This window comes from Balaenoptera musculus, chromosome 17 (assembly GCF_009873245.2).
Source record: "Balaenoptera musculus isolate JJ_BM4_2016_0621 chromosome 17, mBalMus1.pri.v3, whole genome shotgun sequence".
In the NCBI taxonomy this organism is placed as follows: Eukaryota; Metazoa; Chordata; class Mammalia; order Artiodactyla; family Balaenopteridae; genus Balaenoptera; species Balaenoptera musculus.
This window is the reverse complement of record NC_045801.1, coordinates 53908793-53934095: the sequence shown is the minus strand read 5'-3', so window position 1 is coordinate 53934095 and position 25303 is coordinate 53908793. Positions and strand designations below refer to the sequence as shown.

General features: G+C 38.3%; 1 pseudogene; it reads left to right on the top strand.

Moving 5' to 3' along the window:
- Positions 1–20171: 20171 nt before the first annotated feature.
- Positions 20172–24075, top strand: LOC118883353 (annotated as a pseudogene).
- The last annotated feature ends 1228 nt before the right edge of the window (positions 24076–25303 follow it).

Sequence of the window (25303 nt, the reverse complement as noted above, 5' to 3'; positions counted from 1 at the left end):
TGCCATTTCAGGAGATACCTGAATCATAAGAAATTGTCAACTAAGGAAAGATCAGCAGAGAAGAATTAAGCAAAAATGATAAACCTTTTATCTTCATGAAGTGCTCTGTAAGTTGCTTTTAAAACTAATCATATAATTACATTTCTTATGTCATAGGTGCTCATATTCTAATATGAACAATATCAGTCTGGCTAAATATAAAATGAAACAAAACATTTTGGTAGTGAGATCACAAGTTAGAAAATTTGATGATAACAGAGAAGTCTGTATTAGTTTGGCTGAGGATTGGTTTTGTCAATCAAGAACTTTCTCAGTAACTAATAGCTTAAACAAAATTAATAGGAACAATATGAAGAGCAACATGAAAAAATTATCATAAGCAACAATGTAACAGATATTATTTTACCCACATAAAGAACGTCTGTGAAAACTGACCACACAAAGGAGTCATAACATATGTCTTGAATTTTTTCTAGCCACCACTCAATTAAACTAGAAACTAGAAAAATTCCTCATATTTTACAAATTAGTAAATATACTATTAACACAGGTAAAATAAGCAATCATAATAGAAATTAAGAACACTTAAAACGATTATTCTCATACTTCACATCAAAAAGTAACAAAATGAAATTAAAATGCAAATATAAAATAGAAAGAATGGATAATGACAAATAGTTTTTTGAAGTATTGACATTTAAATTTTTGATGAGGAGATAAATTAAAAATAAGAGAAGACACAAATAAAAAGGCATTATAAAAGAAAATACATAAATATCTACAGAAGCCACAGAGATAAAATGATGACAGTATAGATTAAAAAGTTTTCTGTCAACATAATTTTTAAATTATAAAAACAGATAAACTACCAGAAAAAATATATAGATAAATTACTAGAAAATAAATAGAAAACATAAGTGGTCCAAAAATTGAATTAGTAGAGTCGGTCATTTTAACCGAGTCTTACTAACTCAAATTATTAAGTACCTTAAAGATTCTATATCAAAAGTACTTCAAGCTCCTAGGTCAGTCAAACTTTGCTTCAGGGACTCCCCTGGAGGTCCAGTGGTTGGGACTTTGCCTTCCAATATGGGGGGGGGGGGTGCGGATTCAATCCCTGGTCAGGGAGCTGGGATCCTGTATGCTTCATGGCAATAAAAAACCAAAACATAAAACAGAAGCAGTGTTGTGGCAAATTCAATAGAGACTTTAAAAAGGGTCCACATGGGAAAAAAAAAAAAAAAATCTTAGAAAAAGCCCTCAGCTTCATATTCTACCTTTGCAGTTTTTCCAGATGTGATGACCTTAGATAAATTATGCCACATTTCTGCACCTCAGTTTCCTTGTCCTCAGAATATGGATAATATAAATATTTCACAAGATAGGTGTTCAGCTTAAATGAGAAAATATAAGCAATATTATAGTACAGAACATGTACATTAGAGTTCATGCCTCTTCCTTCACACACTACTCATACAACTAATTATATGTATGAAGCCTTTTAAAGATACTTTATATATAGAAAGGAAATTGGACTGTAGACTTAGAAAGTAATAGTATGAGGTCCATCATTTAGTTTTCCATTAACTCTGCAAACTTGCATAATTTAATTTTCTTCTCTCAGTCTCACTATGATCATCTTCAAGAGAACAACTATATTTAGCACGTAGGGTTGTCATTAGATTAAATGATGTAATATGTTTATGAGACTTATTATAGAATAAGTGCTTAAAAGCTATAGAGTAGCCCTATGCAATGACATTTAGTACGCCAATTAGACCTGAAGACTACTTTCAAAGACTACTTTCAAAGACTACTTTCAAAATTCAGTCATCAACCTTACCTCAGGAGATAAAAATCTGTGTTAAGTTTATCACAAAGAATCACTGACTAAAAATAAAACTGAACATTTTAATAGATTAATTGGGCTCTGGCTATATTTTTTTGTTTGTTTGTTTGATTCAGTTTAAACCAGACCAGTAGATTGGATAAGTTGAATATGGGGAATAACATAGGTTTGGAAATACATAGCCTAGTTCATATTTTGGCACCACCACTTCCTAGCTTTGTAATCTTTAAGAAGCAATTTTGCTTCCCTAAGCCTGTTACCTCAAATAGAAATTAAAAGTATAAAAGAAACTTCTTTAGGTTATTTTGAGAAACAAGTGAGAAACTGTTGTAAAACAATTAGTTTAGTGTTTAGAATATTCATAAAAGCATAAGAAGTGTTAAATGTTACTACCATTATTACTCTTATTATTCATTGTCATTATCATAGTTAATAATATTATAATTATCAACTTAGTGAATTTTCCTTCCTTCAGTATCTGGGAGAATCTGTACTGAATGAAAATTCATTTTGCATTTTATATAAAGGCATATGGAATGAGTAAAAGTGTGTTATTTTATACTGCATCTAGACTGTATATATATCTATTTATTATAGATAACATTGGAGTGGTTACTTGGACATTTACTATATTCTAGGCACTATGTTAAAGAAGTAATGCTTCCACTGTGAAGGACATTACATTATGAGAAATAAAGTTTTTTGATAAACTCTAGCTTATTTTACTAACAGAGTTATAAAAGTGGTTATTATCAGAAAAAAATAAAATGTGATCTCTAGTTCCAGGGTGGAGTGGGTTGTATACTCTGATCTTCCCAGAATCATATCCTCTAACCTCAAAAGTTCAAACATTTAGTGAAGAGCTAACACCTTTCCTTCTCAAACTCTTCCAAAAAATGCAGAAGAAGGAGCACTTTGAAGCTCATTCTATGAGGCAACCATCACCATGATATCAAAACCAGGCAAAGATATCACAAAAAAAGAAAATTACAGACAAATAACACTGATGAACATAGACGAAAAAGTCCTGAACAATATCCTAGCAAACAGAATCCAACAACACATTAAAAGAACCATACAACATGATCAAGTGAGATTTATCCCAGGGATGCAAGGATTCTTCAGTATATGCAAATCAATCAACATGATACACCATATTAGCAAATAGAATAATAAAAATCATATGATCATCTCAATAGATGCAGAAAAAACTTTTGACAAAATTCAACACTGATATGATAAAAAGTCTCCAGAAAGTGGACACAGAGGACACCTACCTCAACATAATAAAGGCCATAGAGGATAAACCCACAGTAAACATCATTCTCAATGGTGAAAACCCAAAAGCATTTCCTCTAAGATCAGGAACAAGACAAGGATATCTACTCTCACCCTTATTATTCAATGCAGTTTTGGAAGTCTTAGTCATGGCAATCAGAGAAGAAAAGGAAATAAAATGAATTCAAATTGGAAAAGAAGAAGTAAAATTGTCACTGTTTGCAGGTGACATGATACTATATACAGAGAATCCTAAAGATACCACCAGAAAACTAGTAGAGCTAATCAATGAATTTGGTAAAGTTGCAGGATACAAAATTAATTAACAGAAATCTCTTGCATTCCTACACATTAACAACAAAAGATCAGAAAGAGAGATTAAGGAAACAATCCCATTTACCATTACAACAAAAAGAATAAAATACCTAGGAATAAACCTACCTAAAGAGGCAAAAGACCAGTACTCAGAAAACTATAGGATACTGATGAAAGAAATCAATGATGACATAAACAGATGGAGAGATATACCATGTTCCTGGATAGGAAGAGTCAATATTGTGAAAATGATTATACTACCCAAAGCAATCTACAGATTCAATGCAATCCCTATCAAATTACCAATGCCATTTTTCACAGAATTAGAATGAAAAATTTTACAATTTGCATGGAAACACAAAAGACCCCGAATAGTCAAATCAATCTTGAGAAAGAAAAACAGAAGTGAAGGAATCAGGCTCCCTGACTTCAGACTGTACCACAAAGGTACAGTAATCAAGACAGTATGGTACTGGCACAAAAACAGAAATATAGATCAATGGAACAGGATAGAAAGCCCAGAGATAAACTAACGCACATATGGTCACCTTATCTTTGATAAAGCAGGCAAGGATATACAATGGAGAAAAGACAGCCTCTTCAATAAGTGTTGCTGGGAAAACTGGACAGCTACATGTAAAAGAATGAAATTAGAACACTCCTTAACACCATACACAAAAATAAACTCAAAATGGATTAAAGACCTAAATGTAAGGCCAGACACTATCAAACTCTTAGAGGAAAACATAGGCAGAACACTCTATGACATAAATCACAGCAAGATCCTTTTTGACCCACCTCCAAGAGAAATGGAAATAAAAGCAAAAATAAACAAACGGGACCTAATAAAACATAAAAGCTTTTGCACATCAAAGGAAACCATAAACAAGATGAAAAGAAAACCCTCAGAATGGGAGAAAATATTTGCAAATAAAGCAACTGACAAGGGTTTAATCTCTAAAATATACAAACAGCTCATGCAGCTCAATATCAAAAAAACAGCAATCCAATCAAAAAATGGGCAGAAGACCTAAATAGAGATTTCTCCAAAGAAAACATACAGATGGCCAACAAACACATGAAAAGACACTGAACATCACTAGTTATTAGAGAAATACACATTAAAACTACAATGAGGTATCACCTCACACTGGTCAGAATGGCCATCATCAAAATAAGCTGTAAACAATAAATGATGGAGAGGCTGTGGAGAAAACGGAACCCTCTTACGGTGTTAGTGGGAATGTAAACTGATACAGCCACTATAGAGAACAGTATGGAGGTTCCTTAAAAAACTAAAAATAGAACTACCATATGACCCAGAAATCCCACTATTGGGCATACACCCTGAGAAAACCATAACTGCAAAAGATACATGCACTCCAACGTTCATTGCAGTACTTTTTACAATAGCCAGGACCTGAAAGCCACCTAAATGTCCATCAAGAGAGGAATGGATAAAGAACTTGTGGCACATATATACAATGGAATATTACTCAGCCATAAAAAGGAACGAAATTGGGTCATTTGTAGAGACGTAGATGGACCTGGAATGTGTCATACAGAGTGAAGTAAGTCAGAAAGAGAAAAAAAAAATCATATATTAATGTATATATGTGGAATCTAGAAAAATGGTGCAGATGAACTTATTTGCAAAGCAGAAATAGAGACAAAGATATAGAGAACAAATGTATGACTACCAAAGGGGGGAGGATTGGGAGATTGGGGTTGATATATATACACTATTATGTATAAAATAGATAACTAATGAGAATAGACTCTATGGAACAGGGAACTCTACTCAATGCTCTGTGGTGACCAAAATGGGAAAGAAATAAAAGGAAGAGGAGATATATGTATATGTATGGCTGAATCACTTTGCTGTACAGCAGAAACTAACACAACATTGTAAAGCAACTATACTTCAATTAAAAAAAAAAAAATTAAAATGTTAAGGAGCACATTTGGAATAACACTGAATTATCATCTTGATTTTAGGTAAGCCACCATGGAACAAAATTTAAATGTGTTACACAGCTAGCTTAATGACAGAGTCAAAAATAAAGTAAAAGTTTCTTTCTCCAATACTTATGTTCATCATACTTGATATCTCTCCAAGTGTTGGCATCAAGAGAACTTATAAGTACCTATCCAATGTTATTTGCCATTATTCTAAACGTCTTTTCTCATTTTTTTGTTCTAATGTTCTATCATTAACTTTCATAGCCCATTTATTAATTACATTTTCAGAAGTTAATTTGGGGAGAAATTCTAGATATGGTGTCTTGAAGACAAATGTAATTCCGCTCTATCAGTTCTCTCTGTGGAGTACTATGACCACCATACCAGAGAAGTTGGAAGACCTTAAGTCTTGAATCCAAAAGCTCTCTGTTACTCAGAAATATTTCATAGTTTTGCAGAATTAAATGTGCCCCTTAACTCAGGCAAGGAAGACCTAGATGTAGACACAGTTTCCTCTTCTCTAGATTTCACGTATTCTCAGTTCCCCTCTGGCTTCCTATATCCTTCTGGTAGCAATCCCTGCACTAATAATCATGCCTGGGGAAGAGTAGAAGTGCTCACACTTTTCAAGTTGCACAGAAATTATGCTCTCTGTGGCTAAATCCAAGGAGCTGGTTACTTCAAGGTGTTTCTTTGAAAACCTCCTAGGAATTTCTTGGCGACCTTTGATTACAGTGTTATCTATTTAGGAATAAAATTAAGTTTCCTGGACTTTTACTTAGAGAGTATGCATTTTGATGAGTATTAAGTAATGAATACTCATAGATGTCTCTAGACAAATAAGTTAGCTTCTCTCATCAGTTGTAAAGAGACATTGTTCTGTGGTAATGAGTCCAGCAAGAGCCATCAAGGCTAACGACTTCAGTCACAGGATAAAAAAATCCCTCCTGTGTAAATCCTTTCAAAAAATAAACAAAAAAATATACCCACTGGAAACACACTGAAAATGACATTGAAGAGAAGTTTTTCAAAAGTGTTTTGAAGTTAAAAATTTATCCAATTTGGAAAAAGGTTTTCAAAACTACCAAATATAAGACTGTAGAAGATGGCATTTAATCCAGTCAAATCTGTAAACTGGAAATGGAGATCACTTATTATTTATGGAAAAAGGTAGAATATTTATTAAAGCAAACATTAGACATAAAAGGAAAAGTGAAAGGTCTAAAATCTTTTAAATTCAATATGTCATCATACATTGGATGTTTTCAATGAATTATGCATCAACTAAAACAAACTTCATTTAAATATCTGAAGTGATTCAATTGAAAGAATCAAGAGAATAAACATATACTGAAGTTCATGGTAAGGTCAAAGGATATTTTAAATGTCAGTTTTGTTTTTGAGCCACTTGTTTATGCCTTTCAGGAGTTATCAAAAGGATAAATCTTGAAGCGAGGGAAGAATTAAATATTCATTTACACAAAACTATGACTATGCTTGTTTATGTAAAAGAATGTAATAAATTAAGAATGTATCTGGTTATGCATGGCATAGTAATCACCATATAAAATATTTTATTAAAAACGAGTTAATAGGGTTGCTGCAGCAGGAAGATGGTAGAGCTGAGTGTGATTATGGCTTTCAAGAGGGTCATCGACTTCGCCATGAAGATTCCTTGTCATGGATTATAAATTTATACATGGTCTGATTCCAGCTCTCCTCAGCAGCTGCCTCTCTTGTTCCTCCCTCTGTCGGGCACCACAGTGCCTGTAATTGCTGTGTCCTGTGCCAAAGGACTCTCAATCCTGTCTTCTGCTTGGCTATCTCCCAGAGGCTGATGGACAATGAAGCTAATGATGCATAAGGTCTAGGGCCCCACACAGGCACAGGCTTCCTTCAAGGTATCATGCATAATGTTTTATTTATATTTTTGTCTTTTTTTTCCCCAAATAAGTATCAAAGAATTGGTGAGGAAAGTATCTGACACTATTTTTCCTACTCCCCACTTGGTGTCTCAGCTTACTAAGGCTGTGTGGCTGACAGGGGCTTGGTGCTTCAGTCGGCTGTAAGGCCTAAACCTCTGAGGTGGGAGAGCAGAGCTCAGGATATTGGTCCACCAGAGACCTCCCGGCCCCTTTTAATATCAATTGGCGAGAGCTCGGCCAGAGATCTCCATCTCAATGAAAAGACCCAGCTCCACTCAAAGACCAGCAAGATCCAGTGCTGGACACCCCATGAGAAACAGCTAGCAAGACAGGAACAGAAAACCAAACATTAGCAGAAAGGCTGCCTAATATCATAATAAGTTCACAGACACCTCAAAACATACCACTTGAAGTGGTCCTGCCCACCAGAAAGACAAGGTACAGCCTCATCCATCAGAACACAGGCACCAGTCCCCTCCACCAGGAAGCCTACATGACCCACTGAACCAACCTTACCCACTGGGGGCAGACACCAAAAACAACATGAACTACGAACCTGCAGCCTGAGAAAAGGAGACTCCAAGCACAGTAAGTTAAATAAATTTGTGAAGACAGAGAAATATGCAGCACATGAATGAGCCAGGTAAAAACCCACCAGACCAAACAAATGAAGAGGAAATAAGCAGTCTACCTGAAAAATAATTCAGAGTAATGATAGTAAAGATGATCCAAAATCTTGGAAGTAGAATGGAGAAAATACAAGAAACGTTTAATAAGGACCTAGAAGAACTAAAGAGCAAACAAACAATCATGAACACCACAGTAAATGAAATTAAAAATTCACTAGAAGGAATCAAGAGCAGAATAACTGAATCAGAAGAATGGATAGGTGACCTGGAAGATAAAATAGTGGAAACAATTATCGCAGAGCAGAATAAAGAAAAAAGAATGAAAAAAATTGAGGACAGTCTCAGAGACCTATGGGACATTAAACACACCAACATTCGAATTATATGGGTCCCAGAAGAAGAAGAGAAAAAGAAAGGGACAGAGAAAACATTTGAAGAGATTATAGTTGAAAACTTCCCTAATATGGGAAAGGAAATAGTCAATCAAGTCCAGGAAGCACAGAGTCACATAGAGGATAAATCCAATGAGAAACATTCCCAGACACATATTAATCAAATTATCAAAAATTAAATACAAAGAAAAAATATTGAAAGCAGCAAGGGAAAAGCAACAAACAACATACAAGGGAATCCCCATAACGTTAACAGCTGATCTTTCAGCAGAAACTCTGAAGGAAGTTTAGCAAGCCATAAGGAAGTGGCAGGACATATTTAAAGTGATGAAAGGGAAACATTTACAACTAAGATTACTCTACTCAGCAAGGATATCATCCAGATCTCACAGAGAAATTAAAAGCTTTAGAGACAAGCAAAAGCTAAGAGAATTCAGCATCACCAAATCAGCATTACAATAAAATGCTAAAGGAATTTCTCTAAGCAGAAAACACGAGAGAAAGAAACAACCTACAAAAACAAACCCAAAACAAATAAGAATATGGTAATAGGAACATATATATCAATAAATACCTTAAATGTAAATGGATTAAATGCTACAACCAAAGGATATAGACTGGCTGAATGTATACACAAACAAGACCTGTATATACGCCGTCTAAAAGAGACCCACTTCAGACCTACAGAGTGAAAGTGAGGGGATGGAAAAAGATATTCCATGCAAATAGAAATCAAAAGAAAGCTGGAGTAGCAATTCTCATATCAGACAAAATAGACTTTAAAATAAAGACTATTACAAGAGACAAAGCAGGACACTACATAATGATCAAGGGATGAATCCAAGAAGAAGATATAACAATTGTAAATATTTATGCACCCAATATAGGAGCACCTCAATACATAAGGCAAATACTAACAGCCATAAAAGGGGAAATCGACAGTAACACAATCATAGTAGGGGATTTAAACACCCCACTTTCACCAAGGGACAGATCATCCAAAATGAAAATAAATAAGGAAACACAAGCTTTAAATGATACATTAAACAAGATGGGCTTAACTGATATTTATAGGACATTCCATCCAAAAACAACAGAATACACTTTCTTCTCAAGTGCTCATGGAACATTCTCCAGGATAGATCATATCTTGGGTCACAGATCAAGCATTGGTAAATTTAAGAAAATTGAAATCGTATCAAATATCTTTTCTGACCACAGCACTATGAGACTACATATAAATTACAAGAAAAAATCTGTAGAAATGACAAACACAGGGAGGCTAAACAATATGCTACTAAATACCCAAGAAATCACTGAAGAAATCAAAGAGGAAATCAAAAAATACCTAGAGACAAATGACAATAAAAACACGATGACCGATGAGAGAGAAGATGGCGGAAGAGTAAGACGCGGAGATCACCTTCCTTCCCACAGATACATTAGAAATACATCTACACGTGGAACTGCTCCCACAGAACACCCACTGAATGCTGGCAGAAAACGTCAGACCTCACAAAAGGCAAAAAACTCCCCACGTACTTGGGTAGGGCAAAAGAAAAAAGAAATAACAGAGACAAAAGAATAAGGACGGGACCTGCACCAGTGGGAGGGAGCTGTGAAGGAGGAAAGGTTTCCACGCACTAGGAAGCCCCTTCGCGGGCAGAGACTGCGGGTAGCAAAGGGGGGAAGTTTCGGAGCCACGGAGGAGAGCACAGCCATAGGGTGGCAGAAGGCAAAGCGGAGAGACTCCCGCACAGAGGTTGCGCACCGAGCAGCACTAACCAGCCCGAGAGGCTTGTCTGCTCACCCGGTGGGACGGGCGGGGCTGGGAGCTGAGGCTCAGGCTTCGGTTGCAGGGAGAGGACTGGGGTTGGCGGTGTGAACACAGCCTGAAGGGGTTAGTGCACCACAGCTAGCTGGGAGGGAGTCCGGGAAAATGTCTGCAGCTGCCGAAGAGGCAAGAGACTTTTTCTTCCCTCTTTTTTTCCTGGTGCGCGAGGAGAGGGGATTCAAAGCGCCGCCTAAATGAGCTCCAGAGACGGGCGTGAGCCGCGGCTATCAGCGCGGATCCCACAGCAACAGGGGCGCAGAGGGAAAAACGGAGAGATTCCCGCACAGAGGCTCAGCGCCGAGCAGCACTCAGCAGTCCGAGAGGCTTGTCTGCTCACCCGCTGGGACGGGCGGGGCTGGGAGCTGAGGCTCGGGCTTTGGTCGGATCGCAGGGAGAGGACTGGGGCTGGCGGTGTGAACACAGCCTGAAGGGGTTAGCGCACCACAGCTGGCTGGGAGGGAGTCCAGGAAAAAGTCTGCAGCTGCCGAAGAGGCAAGAGACTTTTTCTTGCCTCTTTGTTTCACGGCGCGCAAGGAGAGGGGATTCAGAGCACCGCCTAAATGAGTTCCAGAGATGGGAGCGAACCACGGCTATCAGCGCGGACCCCAGAGACGGGCATGAGACTCTAAGGCTGCTGCAGCCGCCACCAAAAAGCATGTGTGCGAGCACAGGTCACTCTCCACACCGCCCCTCCCGGGAGCTTGTGCAGCCCGCCACTGCCAGGGTCCCGTGATGCAGGGACAACTTCCCCAGGAGAACGCACGGCGCGCCTCAGGCTGCTGCAACGTCACGACGCCTCTGCCATCGCAGGCTCGCCCCGCCTCCTCCGTACCCCTCCCTCCCCCCGGCCTGAGTGAGCCAGAGCCCCTGAAGCAGCTGCTCCTTTAACCCCGTCCTGTCTGGGCGGGGAACAGACACCCTCAGGTGACCTACACGCAGAGGTGGGTCCAAACCCAAAGCTGAACCCTGGGAGCTGTGCGAACAAAGACAAAGGGAAATCTCTCCCAGCAGCCTCAGAAGCAGCGGATTACAACTCCACAAACAACTTGATGTGCCTGCATCTGTTGAATAGCTGAATAGACAACGAAACATCCCAAATTCAGGAGGTGGACTTTGGGAGTAGGATATACTAATTTTTCCCCTTTTCCTTTTTTTGTGAGTGTATATGTATATCCTTCTGGGTGAGATTTTGTCTGTATAGCTTTGCTTTATAATAGCTTTATTTTACTTCACTATATTATATCATCTTTCTTTCTTTCTTTCTTTCTTTCTTTCTTTCTTTCTTTCTTTCTTTCTTTCTTTCTTTCTTTCTTTCTTTCTTTCTATTTTTTCTCCCTTTTACTCTGAGCCGTGTGGATGAAAGACTCTTGGTGCTCCAGCCAGGCATCAGGGCTGTGCCTCTGAGGTGGGAGAGCCAACTTCAGGACACTGGTCCACAAGAGACCTCCCAGCTCCACGTAATACCAAACAGCAAAAATCTCTCAGAGATCTCCATCTCAACATCAAGACCCAGCTTCACTCAACGACCAGCAAGCTATAGTGCTGGACACCCTATGCCAAACAACTAGCAAGACAGGAACACAGCCCCATCCATTAGCAGAGAGGCTGCCTAAAATCATAAAAAGGCCACAGACACCCCAAAATACACCACCAGACGTGGATGTGCACACCAGAAAGACAAGATCCAGTGTCATCCACCAGAACACAGGCACTAGTTCCCTCCACCAGGAATCCTACACAACCCACTGAACCAATCTTAGCCACTGGGGACAGATACCAAAAACAACGGGAACTATGAACCTGCAGCCTGTGAAAAAGAGACCCGAAACACAGTAAGATAAGCAAAATGAGACGACAGAAAAACACACAGCAGATGAAGGAGCAGGGTCAAAACACACCAGACCTAACAAATGAAGAGGAAATAGGTAGTCTACCTGAAAAAGAATTCAGAATAATGATAATAAGGATGATCCAAAATCTTGGAAATAGAATAGACAAAATGCAAGAAACATTTAACAAGGACGTAGAAGAACTAAAGAGGAACCAAGCAATGATGAAAAACACAATAAATGAAATTAAAAATACTCTAGATGGGATCAATAGCAGAATAACTGAGGCAGAAGAAAGGATAAGTGACCTGGAAGATAAAATGGTGGAAGTAACTACTGCAGAGCAGGATAAAGAAAAAAGAATGAAAAGAACGGAGGACAGTCTCAGAGACCTCTGGGACAACATTAAACGCACCAACATTCGAATTATAGGGATCCCAGAAGAAGAAGAGAAAAAGAAAGGGACTGAGAAAATATTTGAAGAGATTATAGTTGAAAACTTCCCTAATATGGGAAAGGAAATAGTTAATCAAGTCCTGGAAGCACAGAGAGGCCCATACAGGATAAATTCAAGGAGAAACACACCAAGACACATATTAATCAATCTGTCAAAAATTAAATACAAAGAAAACATATTAAAAGCATCAAGGGAAAAACAACAAATAACACATAAGGGAATCCCCATAAGGTTAACATCTGATCTTTCAGTAGAAACTCTGCAAGCCAGAAGGGACTGGCAGGATATACTTAAAGTGATGAAGGAGAAAAACCTACAACCAAGGTTACTCTACCCAGCAAGGATCTCATTCAGATTTGATGGAGAAATTAAAACCTTTACAGACAAGCAAAACCTGAGAGAGTTCAGCACCACCAAACCAGCTTTACAACAAATGCTAAAGGAACTTCTATAGACAAGAAACACAAGAGAAGGAAAGCACCTACAATAACAAACCCAAAATATTTAAGAAAATGGGAATAGGAACATACATTTCGATAATTACCTTAAATGTAAATGGATTAAATGCTCCAACCAAAAGACACAGACTGGCTGAATGGATACAAAAACAAGACCCATATATATGCTGTCTACAAGAGACCCACTTCACACCTAGAGACACATACAGACTGAAAGTGAGGGGATGGAAAAAGATATTCCATGCAAATGGAAATCAAAAGAAAGCTGGAGTAGCAATTCTCATATCAGACAAAATAGACTTTAAAATAAAGACTATTACAAGAGACAAAGAAGGACACTATATAATGATCAAGGGATCGATCCAAGAGGAGGGTATAACAATTGTAAATATTTATGCACCCAACATAAGATCACCTCAATACATAAGGCAAATACTTACAGCCATAAAAGGGGAAATCGACAGCAACACAATCATAGTAGGGGACTTTAACACCCCACTTTCACCAATGGACAGATCATCCAAAATGAAAATAAATAAGGAAACACAAGCTTTAAATGATACATTAAACAAGATGGACTTAATTGATATTTATAGGACATTCCATCCAAAAACAACAGAATACACATTTTTCTCAAGTGCTCATGTAACATTTTCCAGGATAGATCATATCTTGGGTCACAAATCAAGCTTTGGTAAATTTAAGAAAATTGAAATCATATCAAGTAACTTTTCTGACCACAACGCTATGAGACTAGATATCAATTACAGGAAATGATCTGTAAAAAATACAAACACATGAAGGCTACACAATACACTACTTAATAACAAAGTGATCACTGAAGAAATCAAAGGGGAAATCAAAAAATACCTAGAAACAAATGACAATGGAGACACGACGACCCAAAACCTATGGGACGCAGCAACAGCAGTGCTAAGAGGGAAGTATATAGCAATACAAGCCTACCTCAAGAAACAGGAAACATCTCGAATAAACAATCTAACCTTGCACCTAAAGAAATTAGAGAAAGAAGAACAAAAAACTCCAAAGCTAGCAGAAGGAAAGAAATCATAAAGATCAGGTCAGAAATAAATGAAAAAGAAATGAAGGAAACAATAGCAAAAATCAATGAAACTAAAAGCTGGTTCTTTGAGAAGATAAACAAAATTGATAAACCATTAGCCAGACTCATCAAGAGAAAAAGGGAGAAGACTCAAATCAATAGAATTAGAAATGAAAAAGGAGAAGTAACCACTGACACTGCAGAAATACAAAAGATCATGAAAGATTACTACAAGCAACTCTATGCCAATAAAATGGACAACCTGGAAGAAATGGACAGATACTTAGAAATGCACAACCTGCCGAGACTGAACCAGGAAGAAATAGAAAATAGGAACAGACCAATCACAAGCACTGAAATTGAAACTGTGATTTAAAAACTTCCAACAAACAAAAGCCCAGGAGCAGATGGCTTCAGAGGTGAATTCTATCAAACATTTAGAGAAGAGCTAACACCTATCCTTCTCAAACTCTTCCAAAATATTGCAGAGGGAGGAACACTCCCAAACTCATTCTACGAGGCCACCATCACCCTGATACCAAAACCAGACAAAGAGGTCACAAAGAAAGAAAAGTACAGGACAATATCACTGATGAACATAGATGCAAAAATCCTCAACAAAATACTAGCAAACAGAATCCAACAGCACATTAAAAGGATCATACACCATGATCAAGTGGGGTTTATTCCAGGAATGCAAGGATTCTTCAATATACGCAAATCAATCAATGTGATACACCATATTAACAAACTGAAGGAGAAAAACCATATGATCATCTCAATAGATGCAGAGAAAGCTTTTGACAATATTCAACACCCATTTATGATAAAAGCCCTGCAGAAAGTAGGCATAGAGGGAACTTTCCTCCACATAATAAAGGCCCTATATGACAAACCCACAGCCAACATTGTCCTCAATGGTAAAAAACTGAAACCATTTCCACTAAGATCAGGAACAAGACAAGGTTGCCCACTCTCACCACTATTATTCAACATAGTTTTGGAAGTGTTAGCCACAGCAATCAGAGAAGAAAAAGAAATAAAAGGAATCCAAATCGGAAAAGAAGAAGTAAAGCTCTCCCTGTTTGCAGATGACATGATACTATACATAGAGAATCCTAAAGATGCTACCAGAAAACTCCTAGAGCTAATCAATGAATTTGGTAACGTAGCAGGATATAAAATTAATGCACAGAAATCTCTTGCATTTCTATACACTAATGACGAAAAATCTGAAAATGAAATTAAGAGAATACTCCCGTTTACCATTGCAACAAAAAGAATAAAATATCTAGGAATAAACCTACCTAAGGAGACAAAAGAACTGTATGCAGAAAATTATAAGACACTGGTGAAAGAAATTAAAGATGATTCAAATAGATGGAGAGATATACCATGTTCTTGGATTGGAAGAATCAACATTATGAAAATGACTCTACTACCCAAAGCAATCTACAGATTCAATGCAATCCCTATCAAACTACCACTGGCATTTTTAACAGAACTAGAACAAAAAATTTCACAATTTCTATAGAAACACAAAAGACCCCGAATAGCCAAAGCAATCTTGAGAACGAAACATGGAGCTGGGGGAATCAGGCTCCCTGACTTCAGACTATATTACAAATCTTCAGTAATCAAGACAGTTTGGTACTGGCACAAAACCAGAAATATACATCAATGGAACAGGATAGAAAGCCCAGAGATAAACCCATGCACATATGGTCACTTCATCTTTGATAAAGGAGGCAAACATATACAGTGGAGAAAAGACAGCCTCTTCAATAAGTGGTGCTGGGAAAACTGAACAGGTACATGTAAAAGTATGAAATTAGAACACTCCCTGACACCATGCACAAAAATAAACTCCAAATGGATTAAAGACCTAAGTGTAAGGCCAGACACTATCAAACTCCTAGAGGAAAACATAGGCAGAACACTCTATGACATACATCACAGCAAGATTCTTTTTGACCCAGCTCCTAGAGAAATGGAAATAAGAACACAAATAAACAAATGGGACCTAATGAAACTTAAAAGCTTTTGCACAGCAAAGGAAACCATAAACAAGACCAAAAGACAACCCTCAGAATGGGAGAAAATATTTGCAAATGATGCAACTGACAAAGGATTAATCTCCAAGATTTACAAGCAGCTCATGCAGCTCAATAACAAAAAAAATGAACAACCCAATCCAAAAATGGGCAGAAGACCTAAATAGACATTTCTCCAAAGAAGATATACAGATTGCCAACAGACACATGAAAGAATGCTCAACGTCATTAATCATTAGAGAAATGCAAAACAAAACTACAATGAGATATCATCTCACACTGGTCAGAATGGCCATCATCAAAAAATCTAGAAACAATAAATGCTGGAGAGGGTGTGGAGGAAAGGGAACACTCTTGCACAGTTGGTGGGAATGTAAATTGATACAGCCACTATGGAGAACAGTATGGAGTTTCCTTAAAAAACTACAAATAGAACTACCATACGACCCAGCAATCCCACTACTGGGCATATACCCTAAGAAAACCATAGTTCAAAAGGAGTCATGTACCAAAATGTTCATTGCAGCTCTATTTACAATAGCCAGGACATGGAAGCAACCTAAATGTCCATCGACAGATGAATGGATAAAGAAGATGTGGCACATATATACAATGGAATATTACTCAGCCATAAAAAGAAATGAAATGGAGGTATTTGTAATGAGGTGGATGGAGTTAGAGTCTGTCATACAGAGTGAAGTAAGTCAGAAAGAGAAAAACAAATACAGTATGCTAACACATATATATGGAATCTAAGGGGGAAAAAAAAAAAAGGGCCATAAAGAACCTAGTGGCAAGACGGGAATAAAGACACAGACCTACTAGAGAATGGACTTGAGGATATGGGGAGGGGGAGGGGTGAGATGTGATAGGTTGATAGAGTGTCATGGACATATATACACTACCAAATGTAAAATAGATAGCTAGTGGGAAGCAGCCACATAGCACAGGGAGATCAGCTCGGTGCTTTGTGACCACCTAGAGGGGTGGGATGGGGAGGGTGGGAGGGAGGGAGATGCAAGAGGGAAGAGATATGGGAACATATGTATATGTATAACTGATTCACTTTGTTATAAAGCAGAAACTGGCACACCATTGTAAGGCAATTATACTTCAATAAAGATGTTTAAAAAAAAAAAAAAAAACACGATGACCCAAAACCTATGGGATGCAGCAAAAGCAGTTCTAAGAGGCAAGTTTATTGCAGTAGAATCCTACCTCAAGAAACAAGAAAAATATCAAATAAACAACATAACCTTACACATAAAGCAAATAGAGAAAGAAGAACAAAAAAACACCAAAGTTAGCAGAAGAAATCATAAAGATCAGATGAGAAATAACTGAAAAAGAAATGAAGAAAACAATAGAAAAGATAAACAAAACTAAAAGCTGGTTCTTTGAGAAGATAAACAAAATTGATAAATCTTTAGCCAGACTCATCAAGAAAAAAAGGGAGAACTCAAATCAATAGAATTAGAAATGAAAAAGGAGAAGTAACAACTGACACTACAGAAATACAAAGGATCGTGAGAGATTACTACAAGCAACTATATGCCAATAAATTGCACAACCTGGAAGAAATGGACAAATTCTTAGAAAAGCACACTTTCTGAGACTGAACCAGGAAGAAATAGAAAATATAAACAGACTAATCACTAGCACTGAAATGGAAACTGTGATTAAAAATCTTCCAACAAACAAAAGCCCAGGACCAGATGGTTTCACAAGTGAATTCTATGAAACATTTAGGGAACAGCTAACACCTACTCTTCTCAAACTCTTCCAAAATAGAGCAGAGGGAGGAACACTCCCAAACTCATTTTACAAGGCCACCATCACCTTGATACCAACACAAGACAAAGATGTAACAAAAAAAGAAAACTACAGGCGAATATCACTGATGAATATAGATGCAAAAATCCTCAACAAAATACTAGCAAACAGAATCCAGCAGCACATTAAAAGGATCATACACCATGATCATGTGGGATTTATCCCAGGAATGCAAGGATTCTTCAATATACGCAAATCTTGAGAAAGAAAAACGGAGCTGGAGGAATCAGGCTTATTGACTTCAGACTATACTACAAAGCTACAGTAATCAAGACAGCATGGTACTGGCACAGAATCAGAAATATAGATCAATGGAACAGGATAGAAAGTGCAGACATAAACCCACACACATATGGTCACCTTATTTTTGATAAAGGAGGCAAGAATATACAATGGAGAAAAGACAGCCTTTTCAATAATGGTGCTGGGAAAACTGGACAGGTACATGTAAAAGAATGAAATTAGACCACTCCCTAACACCATACAAAAAAATAAACTCAAAATGGATTAAAGACCTAAACGTAAGGCAAGACACTATCAAACTCTTAGAGGAAAACATAGGCAGAACAGTCTATGATATAAATCACAGTAAGATCCTTTTTGACCCACCTCCTAGAGAAATGGAAATAAAAGCAAAAATAAACAAACGGGACCTAATAAAACTTAAAAGCTTTTGCACATCAAAGGAAACCATAAACAAGATGAAAAAACAACCCTCAGAATGGGAGACAATATTTGCAAAAGAAGCAACTGACAAAGGATTAATCTCCGAAATATACAAGCAGCTCATGCAGCTCAATATCGAAAAACAAACAACCCAATCCAAAAATGGGCAGAAGAACTAAACAGACATTTCTCTAAAGGAGATATACAGATTGCCAACAAACACATGAAAGGATGCTCAACATCACTAATCATTAGAGAAATGCAAATCAAAACTACAATGAGGGGCTTCCCTGGTGGTGCAGTGGTTGAGAATCTGCCTGCCAATGCAGGGGACATGGTTTCGAGCCCTGGTCTGGGAAGATCCAATATGCTGCGGAGCAACTGGGCCCGTGAGCCACAATTACTGAGCCTGTGCGTCTGGAACCTGTGCTCCACAGCAAGAGAGGCCGTGATAGTGAGAGGCCCGCGCACCGCGATGAAGAGTGGCCCCCGCTTGCCGCAACTAGAGAAAGCCCTTGCACAGAAATGAAGACCCAACACAGCCAAAAATAAATAATTATTAAGAAAAAAATCCCTTCTCCCGTTTAAAAAAAAAAAAAAAGCTACAACGAGGTATCACCTCACACAGGTTAGAATGACCACCATCAAAAAATCTACAAACAATAAATGCTGGAGGGTGTGTGGAGAAAAGGGAACCCTCTTGCACTCTTGGTGGGAATTTAAATTGATACAGCCACTATGGAGAACAGTATGGAGGTTCCTTAAAAAAACAAATATAGAACTACCGTATGACCCAGCAATCCTGCTACTGGGAATATACTCTGAGAAAACCATAACTCAAACTGAGTCATGTACCACAGTGTTCATTGCAGCACTATTTATATTTGCCAGGACATGGAAGCAACCTAAGTGACCTTCGACAGATGTATGGATAAAGAAGATGTGGCACATATGTACAATGGAATATTACTCAGCTATAGTAAGAAACAAAATTGAATTATTTGTAGTGAGGTGGATGGACCTAGAATATGTCATACAGAGTGAAGTAAGTCAGAAAGAGAAAAACAAATACTGTATGTTAACACATATATATGGAATCTAAAAAAAAAGTGGTTCTGAAGAACCTAAGGGCAGGACAGGAATAAAGACGCAGACATAGAGAATGGACTTAAGGACACAGGGAGGAGGTAGGGTAAGCTGGGATGAAGTGAGAAAGTGGCTTGGACATATATACACTATCAAATGTAAAATAGATAGCTAGTGGGAAGTAGTTGCCTAGCACAGGGAGATCAGCTGGGTGCTTTGTGACCACCTAGAGGGGTGGGATAGGGAGGGTGGGAGGGAGTGAGGTGCAAGAGGGAAGGGATATGGGGATATACGTATACGTATAGCTGATTCATTTAGTTATATAGCAGAAACTAACAGAATGTAAAGCAATTATACTCCAATAAAGATGTTAAAAAATAATTAATTAATTAATGCATTTTTTAAAAAAGAATAGAAAATGTCAGGGTAAGGTGTATAATGGAAGGGTTAGAATCCATCACTGAACCTCACATTGCCGTGGTATTTATGTTTATATATAAATGTATGTGTGCATTTATAATACACTTGGGAATATTGTAAAATGTACCTCTCGCTACGGGTTATGGTAAAGAAAAATTTGTGAAACACTCTTTCAGGCCCAAGGAGCAGCCACAGAGTAGGACAAGCATGTCAGATGTCCCTGGTGCTCAGTGAATGTCTGAGTGTGAAGGTGGCCTCCACCCACCTGTGAATTCTAACCCTCTCTGTCCCTGAAGCTGTGGGACCGTGGACAAGGTCCTGCTCCTTTCCACATCCCTGTGGCCCCATCCAGCCTGGGCGAGGCTTGGTGTCTCGGCCACCCCCTACCCCCACCCCCACCTTCTCGCCTGCTTCCCCCTGAGCCTGCCAGTTCCCCTCCCGGCTGAGCAGATCCTGGTGAAGCCCGACAGGACAGGTGCGGTCAGACTGCGTGAAGCGCTCCATGAACCCCTTCTGCTAGATCGCTGTGGAGGAGGCCGTGCGGCTCAAGGAGAAAAAGCTGGTGAAGGAAGTCTTTGCCGTCAGCTGCGGGCCTGCCCAGTGCCAGGAGACCACCTGCACCGCTCTGGCCATGGGTGCAGACCGAGGCATACACGTGGAGGTGCTGGCTGCAGAGGCAGATCTCCTGGGGCCCCTGCAGGTGGCCTGGGTCCTGGCCAAACTGGCAGAGAAGGAGAAGGTGGACCTGGGCAAGCAGGCCATCGATGATAATTGTAACCAGACAGGGCAGATGACAGCCGGATTTCTGGACTGGCCACAAGGCACATTCGCCTCCCAGGTGACGCTGGAAGGGGACAAGGTGAAAGGGGAGCAGGAGATTGATGGAGGCCTGGAGACCCTGCTCCTGAAGCTGCCTGACGTGGTGACTGCTGACCGGCAGCTCAACGAGCCCCACTACGATACGTTGCCCAACATCATGAAAGCCAAGAAGAAGATCGAGGTGATCAAGGCTGGGGACCTGGGTGTGGACCTGACCTCCAAGTTCTCTGTGATTAGCTTGGAAGACCCACCCCAGCACACGGCCGGTGTCAAGGTGGAGACAACAGAGGACCTGGTGGCCAAGCTGAGGGAGATTGGGCGCATTAGAGCCCTTTCCCTGAAACCCAGCAATAAAACCATGACTCAAAAAAAAAAAAATGAATTAATATGTATTTAGTACTTATATATGCTTTATTTCATTTATTTCTTAAGGGTATGTGGTAAGTACTCTTACCAATTACATTTTAGAGAAAAGAAAAATATTAGAATTTACAGGGACTTAATAAATAGCATAAATTCACTAAACATTAATTTCTATAAAAATTCAAAATAACCCTCTGAAGTAGCTATAATTACTTTTTCCATTTTGTGGATGAGGAAAAATGATATTTAGAAAATTTAAATAATTTGTTTACCTTCATACAGTGGCAGAGCTGGAAATCTATGTTCTTAACACTTTTAATATGCTGCCTCTCACAATTTAATTTTTAGAGTAGTATGTATCATATCCAAGTTTATTCTAATGGTTAAGAAATAGAGTCAGAATTCAAAAGCAACCTCTTGACACAAGGGCAATATTGTCTCTAGATATAATCTCTTTATTTTCTACCTATATTAATTCATAAGTGCTCTCATTCTGTTCCATGACTGGCTCCTAAATTTATATTTGTAGCCCAAACATTTCCTTTGAAACCGAGATACATGTATCCAACTACTTACTAAATATAAATATTTGGTAGATAGTATCCAATAACATTCACTTTGGCAGTTTTTAACTACTGGGAATACTCATTAAAGAGTCACCTCAATAACTTTGGAAGTATGTTGGACAAGGTACTTAAAGTTGATAAATATCAGGTTGCTCATCTGTAAAAAGGACTAAAAATAGCATCTATCTCATAAAATTATTAAGTGGCTTAAATAGATTACTATCTGAAAAACTAAAAGAATGTCTTTTAAGCCTTGAAGAGAAAGCAAGAAAGAGGAGGTGGAGCCTGCCCTTGCCATGGGCTCGCTCTCCAACGCTACATCTGCTGTCCACTCTGACCCAAGTCCATCTGCCACCTCTTACTGCCCTTCTCCCCTTGCCCAGCCTTTTTATTATCCCACGACCAGAAATAGAACCGGGACAGTGAAGGAATTCTCCATTTTTCTAAAAAAAAAATGTGTTTTTTTTCTTTTCCTAAATAATAACCTTGGATTTGATCTAAGAAATATCTTTGGAGTGAGAGGAAATTGCACAACAGGAGGCTGTCAACAAATATATTATAGAAAGCCCATGAAGAAAACACTATCTCTAGGATGAGAAATTTCATTTGGCCTTCTCTTCTTCTTCTACTGTGATAGATACAGAGAGAGACTTGTCAGATATGATAAATTTGGAAAGACTGGAGTTTCTAAATATGCTGCTGAGGTGAGGTAAGTAAGTCGGTAATTCATCGATTCTCTCCTGTGTTCTCTTGATACCCAGTTCAGTTTCCCCCTGAGCAGCCTTAATCCTAGCTCTTTTTAAGAGCTGCCTCATCCCAGCACAAATAATCAGAAGAGCAGCAGGTAAAAAGTCCATCCAGCAGGCAGTCCCAGTTCCCTTTTCCATCCCTCCAAACACACACCTCACTCACAACACAACCTAGCCGGGGATGGGGCACTGGGACAGCCAGGAGAAAATAAAAAAGTGATTATAAAGGAAATAAAGCAGAAGGCAGTGTGTGGTCTCTGTTAGAGGGAATGTGTGTTTAAGTGTTAAGAATGTTTAAAATGGCTTGAAGTGATAGGGGAAGGAAAGCAGAAGTTTAAGGGCAAAAGGTCCTAATGCTTGTTTACCTAAAAATGTACACACGAGAGTAGTGAAAATAGGGGACTAAGTCTTCTAATTTCTAATAGTTTCAGTGGAAACCAACTGGCAAATTGATCATAATGCTCTTGGCATTCTAGGTGCAGAAGCTTAAGGAATCTGCAACTCTGCTCATCCTGAGAAAGTGGAAACTGCAGAGGAAAAAAAAAATAACAAAATGCCTTCACCAGATTTACTAAACCCATTGAAAAACAAAACACAAAAAACTGAGTCTCATATATAAACTAAGTCTTAGCTATCACCAGAACAGAGCATTTCCACATTTTATGACATTTCCTGCTTCAACACATTTTTTTCTGCCTTTAACACAGTTATTGATACTCTGTTTTGATGCTATTATTGATACTGTTATTGATGCTAATTAGAGATGCAGAGTATGATTATTCTGATTTTCACACCTGCCCTGAGCCTGGATTATCCTGAAGGAGCTCAAAATCTATGGGATTCATACACTATGGAAGGAAGCATACAGATATGATTGAGATGTTGTGATGTGTAGCTGGGTCCCAAACTATTTAGGGGAGAAGATGCATAGGCATGGAGGGTGGAGAGGTCCCAAACAAGGTGGCCATTCACATTCATCTCATCTAATTTCTGTCCTCTTCCTCTCCCTCCTGATCACATCCCTTCTTATAATACCATTTTATTTACTGTCTTTACTTTTCCTCTTTGATTTTTTTCAAGTCAAATCTCATTCTACTTTATACTTGTCTTGTTCTTAAACATGATAGGAACATAAAGATGTGGAAAGGCTTAAACAGCAGTTCTGGGACTTGGAAATTACAATGTTATTAATGATGATAATAATGATAATAACTAATATCTACTGAAAACTCACTATGTATCAGATACTGGGCTAATTAGTTTAGGCACATTACCATACTTAATGTTAAAATAAATATATCAAGTAAGAGCTATTATTGTTCCCCTTATACAAACAGGAACATTGACTTTTAGAGATGATCACATGGGGCTAACAAGTGGTGAAACTAGCATTCAAACCCAGGCAGTTGAACTTTCACGTTTTAAATCACTTTGCTGTTCTGATCAACTAAATGTAAATCCTTTACATTATAGCATTAATATTGGACCACCAAAATTTGGCAGACAGCAGATGAATGGTAAAGTATAGTAATCATGTTTTGTTATTTTCTGTATTTTATGATGCCTTGATATCTTAGGGCCTACACATCCAGGGAGGGACTTAACCTCCCAGAGTTAGTGAATTTGTAGAGATAGCAAAAAATTTGCTTGTAAGTCTTTGATATGCAAACCAACTAATCCTGAGTCCATACCTCCACCTGCCTCCTTTTATCAGGCTCAGGCAGTGGGGAACACTACATCCCTGCTGCTAATCAACCAAAGCCAGGTACTGGACATGTAGTGACAATCCCAGTAGCCCAGAGTCTGTTGGCATTACTTAAACTATCCAACTCTAAGCCTGCTCACCCTCATCTATTCCTTCTGGCAAAAACTACAAAGAAGACTCCTGTCTATGCTTTCCCTTCACTCATTTTGCCTCATGACCAACACTGGTGCTTCCCCATGTGGCCCTGTGTGGGGTGGCACACCCCCTCCTCCTGGGAACTGTGAGTAAAAATTATCTTTTCAATGACAATTGTTCCCTGATCTGTCAGCCTATTATACCTGAATAAAAACAAAATCCCAGATACCTCTCAAAACATATAGCTAGATGACTTGAAGATAAAATTTAACATTTGGATTAGTTTGCCTGTATTTATCCACACACCATCCTCCTGTCCTTGCCTTAATATACCTTTTCAACAAAAATGGTAGCTAATGGCAATATTAACATCAGTACATCTATCTAGAATTTTAGTATTTTATAGTCTGTCACTTTTTCCTCACAACAATCCTATGAATTAGGTAATATTATCATAATTATAATGACAAAGAAACTATTACAATATTACATATTAAAGATATTGTAAGAAATATTGCCATTTCTTTGAGAGCTTTAAATCTGAAGCTACTCTCTTGCCATACATTGCCAACCATGGGAGGAAAATGTTGCCTTTTTTAAAGTTAATGTGTTATTGTCTCCAGGCCATGATAAGTTTAATCAAGGTAATTTAATGGATTAAAATCGATTTGTTGTTCAACAATCTCAGAAATACGTGGCAGTCCTTTCTTTTTTGTTTTTTCACATTTTGTTTCTTTAATCAGTAGTTCCTCAATCACCAGTACACACAATACACACCATACAAGAAATAAGTGGCAGTCCTTTCTATAAGGGAATTTCTTTAACTTTACTGATTACAGCCTGAAAAATATTAGATTGTTGTCTCCAACTACTCTCGTGTTTCTCATAAATAACATTTAACCATCTGCACCCAAAA